The 6,759-nt window shown below is 35.1% G+C and overlaps 1 long non-coding RNA gene and 1 pseudogene across 1 annotated transcript; one reads left to right on the forward strand and one right to left on the reverse strand.

Annotated features, from left to right (window-relative positions):
• Positions 1 to 942: 942 nt before the first annotated feature.
• LOC105496676 (uncharacterized) lies at positions 943 to 3,302 on the reverse strand. The gene is made up of 3 exons (XR_011623079.1): positions 3,241 to 3,302; positions 1,565 to 1,693; positions 943 to 1,139 (listed from the first exon to the last, which is right to left on the reverse strand). It is a non-coding gene; the product is annotated as an uncharacterized lncRNA (long non-coding RNA).
• Positions 3,303 to 3,433: 131 nt separating this feature from the next.
• On the forward strand, positions 3,434 to 4,734 carry LOC105496674 (transforming protein RhoA pseudogene; annotated as a pseudogene).
• Positions 4,735 to 6,759: the final 2,025 nt, after the last annotated feature.

Below are 6,759 nucleotides of genomic sequence, written 5' to 3' on the forward strand. Positions count from 1 at the left end.
CTAACTTTGTCCATCCTAAGTTTTTGGAAGCAAAGATATATTTAATTCATTATGCATTTTATCTAGTAATCTAAAGAGTTTAGTATTTTGGGAATACTACCAGTGTTCGTGTTTACGTGAAATTTAGATATCAAAAACAACTTAAAATAAAAATATATAACTTTATAAATTATTTCCACCAAGAAAATCCTGCTAATTCATAGCCTTTAATGATAACTATCTTCAAAGAGAAAAAATATAAATACCTTTATGCTACTCAACATATAAAAGATATAAAGCTGGAAAGGAGTCTCTAAACTTAGCTTGTTTTTGCTGTTGCTTCTAGATTTTCTGCATTGAACCATCTCAAACAGATGGTGATTTATAATATGTTTGGTGACCTCCAAAGAAAGGGATTCCAAAGCTTCTGAAGGTTAGCTTGTATAATGTGATCTTTGTGTTTATTATCTTTGTAGAAGACTAAAAATTTTATTCCATATATTGTCCTTCCATTATGCAAAATTTGTAACTGTAAATTTATTTTATAGTTTATAAGAAATAATAACTTATTAACTTGTAAAATATAATCCTACAAATTATATTATTCCCATGTTATATAAGAAAAAAATGAAAATTTGAATGCTTTTCCCATGATCCCATAGAGAGTAAGGGGCAAAGCCAGAATTCCAGTTGAGGCCATCTGATTTTAAATCTGGTGTTCTCCACTATTGTAAACTTATTCTGCTTCTCTATGGACATGAACACAATTTACAGCTTGACTTCATTGATTCCTGGATTTGGGGTTATTTAAAATTGGAAGGTAGTAACTTAATTTGCCAAAAATGGAGGTCCCCATGGGCCGTTAATTTAAAAAATAAATGCATCAAAACAGAATCAGAAAATTTAAGTGGCAAAGCTCCACAAATCTTCTGCAAGAGAGATAATTTCAAAACAATTTTGGTTTTCTCTTTTATTTAATATATGCTTTCTGACTCTCTTTTCTGCATGTATACATAACTTCAGTGATCAATGTCTTTATAGTCCACCATGCTTCTTGTGCTAGGTGAATTGTCCACTAGGCTTAATTTCTTGGCCTTCAGTAATTTTCTTGACTTTCTTCAAAATTCCTGGTTTTCTTGGCTACTTTATGATTGTGGAGTCTGAAAAATAGATAAAGTACAAATAAAAGCTGAACAGGTCACCATCTAAATGCCTGGTTTATTTTCAGGGTATCTGCAAGTTCTATGCGTTTCATGGTCAGGTTGGCCACCAAGACCCATACTGTTTATAATATGAATGACATTTGAGTAAAAAACAAACATTGAGTAATTATTTTGAATTAGAAAATATTCAACTAAAATGTATTGTTAGTAGTATTAAAGAAAATATAAGATAAATTCTGAGTACAAACATATGTACAAGTATACCCACAGAAAAACACTAGGCTCAATGCCAAAAAAAAGCTAAATATTTTCCAACAGAAGGTAACAGAAGTACAGACTGAATGGTAGAAAGTGGGTTGTGGGGGGTTAATTTGGTGGGAAGAAAAAATAGATCTTAGATACAATAATCACTCAGCTCTTACCCTTGTAGCTCAATTTAAAAGGAGAGTTTGTGTGGTGGCTCTGCTGACTTAATTCTGTTTGAACTAGCGTAGTGGGAGTCAGAGTTAGGGCTTCATACCCAATCAGAGACTCAGCAGCTGTTACAATATCTAAAGGAAGTCCAAGAGAAGATATTCTTACTGGGACACATGGTACGAAATACTCTACAAGGAACAAGCCCTTTTCTCTTAAACATCTGTACCTCCACATGATTAGCATAAATGCCACATTGTCATTTTCTTTGCCAGAATTAAATGTTCCTAATAAGACCTGTTTTCAATTTAATAGTAAACTTTCAATCTACTTAACTACAATATAATGTTTGTAATTAAAAGTGGCTTCTGATACTATTACATCACTCCAACTGAACTTACAAGTTAATTACAATGTGAATTAAAAACGAAAGATAATCTAATCAACCAATTTTTGTGATTAATGAATTGAACACACAGTTTCAGATGTCCCCTATACATACCAAATATGATAACACCACCTATGTGCAAATATATATCTATATATACACACACACATATATATACACACACATATATACACACACTAGTATACCTATGCTGCCTTTTAAATGTTTGCTTATAATTACAGTAATGACCTAGGAGTGAGACACGGCTTGAGGGTTAATGACTGGCAGGGAAAATACATCTGGCCATTAACCCCAAATAAATATGCTTTCATAATTATTTCAAAAACTTCACAAGCATATATAGAGTGTAATGAAACCTTCAATGTTATCTAGGTCAATGTCTGTTCCTCTCTTGAATGTTACAACATTTATTAATCATGTGAAATAGTTGTCAGAGATGTATTGTAGAACTTTGTAACTAAAATGTTTCAGAGAGATGATAAATACTGAAGATATATTATAAATATTCTTTCAAAAATGAATAAAACTATAGCCATTGCAAAATAGTGAAGTAGATAAATATCAAGCTGATTAATAAATTGGGAAAGAGTTCTTAGAAAATCACTTAGAATAAAGCATCATAAATATAAAGTTATAGAAAATATGAAAAGTGATTCAAGATAAATGTATCGTAGATTTAAAAAATAAGGTATAAGTGTAAGAGAGAAAGACGGCAGAAAGATATTTGATGAGAAAATTTCTGATAGTTTTCTAGAGGTGAACATTTAAAAACAAGATCAAAGATGAAAGGTGAAAAACAATCTGAAGAGGATAACTAGAAACAAATTCACAAATACTTGTGAAGTTGCAGAACACCAAAGAAAGAAAAAAAAATATCTCAGAGGAAACAAGTAAGATGTGCTAGATAGGCAAGAGAATTAGAACGTTACACTTTTCAACATCAATAATAAATGCCAGAAGACAATGAAAATACCTTTAATATGTTGAAGCATTAAAGGTCAACTAAAATCTTAAATCCAGATAAACTAGCGTTCTAAAATAAAGATAAAACAAATTCATTTCCAAACATTAAAAAAACAAAATGATATCTTACCACTCACAGACCCTACCTGAAAGAACTAGTAAGGGAGGATGAAAAAACGAGCACGAGTAAAACTGAAACCAGAAGAAAAGAGTACAAGAAACACACTTGAACAAAGACACAGATGAACAAACACACAGATAAACGTGTTTTTCAATAGGACTACCAAAGATAAAAAGAGAAAGAATCACCACCTGTAAGAGTTTTCAAATCAGGTAGAGGCCGCCCGCCCTGGGTGGCTCGCGCTCCCTTCCTGCGTCCTCCATCGGTTCTCTCGTGAGTCCGTGGTCTCCTGTTCAGTTACCAGCCTTGCTTTCCCAGCTTGCGACTCGCGTCCTGGGCACGAAGAGACTGGACTCCGATTCGTCGCCTGAGCCTGTCCTCTGAGAAGTTCAAGGTACTTTGCACAATGTCAGCCACCCAGGCCAGTGTCCTCCAGCAATGGCTCCCATCCAGAAGAAGCTGGTAATTGTCGGTGACGGAGTCTGTGGCAAGACGTGCTTGCTCATTGTCTTCAGCAAGGAGCAGTTCCCAGAGGGGTACGCACCCTCAGGGTTTCAGGACTATGTGTCCCGTATCGAGGTGGATGGGAAACGGGTAGAGCTGACTTTGTGGGACACAGCCAGGCAGAAAGATGATGATCACCTGAGGTCCCTCTTTCAGTCAGACACTGGTGTTATACTTACATGTTTCTTCATTGGCAACCCTGATAGTTTAGAAAACATCCCAGAGAAATGGACACCAAAAGTCAAGCATTTCTGTCCCAATGTGCCCATCATCCTGGTGGGGACCAAGAACGATCTTAGGAATGATGTGCACACAAGATAGGAGCTAGCCAAGATGAAGCAGAAGCGGGTGAGACGCGAAGAGGGCAGAGATATGGTCAAGGGGACTGGCGCTTTGGGGTACATGGAGTGTTCAGCAAAGACCAAAGATGGAGTGAGAGAGGTTTTTGAAGTGGCTGCGAAAGCTGCTCTGCAAGCCAGAGGTGGGAAGAAAAACTCTGGGTGACTTGTCTTGTGAAACCTTGCTGCAGGCACAGCGCTTAAGAGGTGAAGTTTGAAGTGCTGTTGATTAATCTTAGTGGATGAACACTGGCTTTTTTCATTTATATGCAGTTTACCTAAGATTACAAATTTAAGGCACGTCATCTTGTTACCAGTATTTAGATACCAACCCTGATTCTTAATGATGTTAAACCTGTCAGGCCTACCAGGATCCTTTTGCCACTACTCTAACAACCCTCCTCTACACTTCTGCCTGACACACCATGGCAAATTCAAAGAATTTCTTAACTTCTTGCTTCTGTCTAGAAAGAGGAACAGTTGGTAACTTTGCAAATTAGGCTGCAGCTACTTTATAACTAACCTTCCCTGCCTATCATCTGTCAACAGCAAGGTACTCTCATGAGACACAACTTCAGTGCTTTACTCTTTAACAGGTTTCATTGGCATAGCTCTGGCGTGGGTATCTGGTTTTTTGAAAATGGATTCTACAAGAAAGGCCCAAGGCCATACACCTGTGGCACAGTTACAGTTCTGTGGTTTCATGTTAGTTACCTTAGAGTTACTGTGTAATTAGTGCCACTTAATGTATGTTACCAAAATGACTATATCTACCCCAGACTACATGTTGTATTTTTTTATAATTGAATTTCCTAGTATTGACATTTGTTATCCCCAAAGACAGTGTATTGCTTGTTAAAAAGTAAAGTGTATTTGGAAATGTCAAATGGAAAATTCATTTTTAAATAAATAAATACAAAAATAAAATAAGATAAAAGAAAAATACTAATGGAAATATAAGAACAAACATGGGCCGGGCGTGGTGGCTCAAGCCTGTAATCCCAGCACTTTGGGAGGCCGAGACGGGTGGATCACAAGGTCAGGAGATCGAGACCATCCTGGATAACACTGTGAAACCCCGTCTCTACTAAGAAATACAAAAAACTAGCCGGGCGAGGTGGCAGGCACCTGTAGTCCCAGCTACTCGGGAGGCTGAGGCTGAAGAATGGCGTGAACCCGGGAGGCGGAGCTTGCAGTGAGCTGAGATCCGGCCACTGCACTCCAGCTTGGGCTACAGAGCGAGACTCCGTCTCAAAAAAAATAAATAAATAAAAAAAAAAGAACAAACATGGATTTTTCAGATAATGTAGTCTAAGTTTCTTATATAGCTCAAAAATATTAGAGATAAAACCAATAAAAGAATAAAAATAAAAAAATAAAAATTTCAAACCAATAAAAAGAGAAAAATGATTAATAAAAATGTGATTATTCCAATAAACATTAGAAAATAAGTAAGGGAAAAAGATTATATTCAGTAAAAACAAAAGAAAGTAACAGAAGGAAGCAAAATATAATAATTACAATAAGTTGCAAACAGGTTAAAGTCTCCATAACATGGTAAGTGGTATAAAGAGATGTTTAGGCTATAAAGGTTATGACATAAAAAGGTTATCAAAGCCAGGTGATGGGGTTGTTTCCTGCTACCTGAAATGAGCAACTATTACCAACAGTCAGAATATTTAGGGGTATCAAACTTGGTCATGATAAGGAATAATTTTGTAACAGTTAGGATTTTCTAAAGAAGGGAGTTTCTATTGAGGGAAGTTCTTCAAGCCTAGGCTAGATAAATGTTAAGTAAGAGGTGAGAGTTTTGTATGTTGGACTTTTTAATACTAAGATCCTCTCACGCCAGGGTTTTTCACTTGTACAAAATAAAAAAAAATTAAAAAAAAACAAACAAACTTCGGAATGCAGAATACTTTATTTTACTTTGAAGCATAATCAAGAAAAATATTTTAAGAATTTATTCTACTCATCACGGTATCCTACAGCCTTAGTACAGTGTGTGACACTTAACACAACTTTAATAAATAGTTCTTGAATTGAATTGAAAACCCTGGTAGATTTAATATAGTTTCAGGAAAATAATAGAAAGCTAAAGAGGATAAAAGTATAGACAATGATAGAAATAAACACAAAATTATTAAACTTTATAAAATCCCATACAGTGGGAAATATAAAGTGCATCTAGAAAATCATGAGAATTTTTCAAAATATACAAAAAAAAGAATAATTTTATCTGATGCATTTGGGCATGACCAACTATGAGAGAATGTAATTCTAAACTGATAGTATTATGTCTAGACAAGTATTAGCCTTTTTAAAGAAAAGAATTATTAAAAGTAATATTTTCCATTTTAAGAAATACATATTTTATAAGCAAACTACACCCAGATTAGCAAACCTATTGATTTCTCTATCCAGAGAGTGGACTGGGACTTTGGTTTTATTCTTCCATCCAGACAGGACCAAATACCTTCATTAAGAGGGGATTCACTGTAACTACATTTATTGCAATAAATGTAGTTTCTTGGCAGGACTTGGCTCTGTGACAAGGGGTTTCCTCCATACGCATCTTACGAAGTCAGTTTCTAAAAGCTATAAATTATTTTTGAGTTTTACTAAAATAAAGTAGTGCGCTCTTTGCCAGACATGACTTTATTTCATCCAGCCCACAGGAGCAAAGGAGATGAATTTTAGGTTTTATTTCAACATACTCGAATTAATTTCTGTTTCTTTGAATACATAGGGGATTTCCTCTCACAACCACATACCCATTCACTATTTAGTGGTCACAGGAAAAAAGACGGTTTCGTATACTGGTTCTTGTGAAAATATAATGATTGTTATTTACCTATTTTATAGAAA

The sequence above is a fragment of the Macaca nemestrina genome, chromosome 5, assembly GCF_043159975.1.
Source record: "Macaca nemestrina isolate mMacNem1 chromosome 5, mMacNem.hap1, whole genome shotgun sequence".
Classification (NCBI taxonomy): Eukaryota; Metazoa; Chordata; class Mammalia; order Primates; family Cercopithecidae; genus Macaca; species Macaca nemestrina.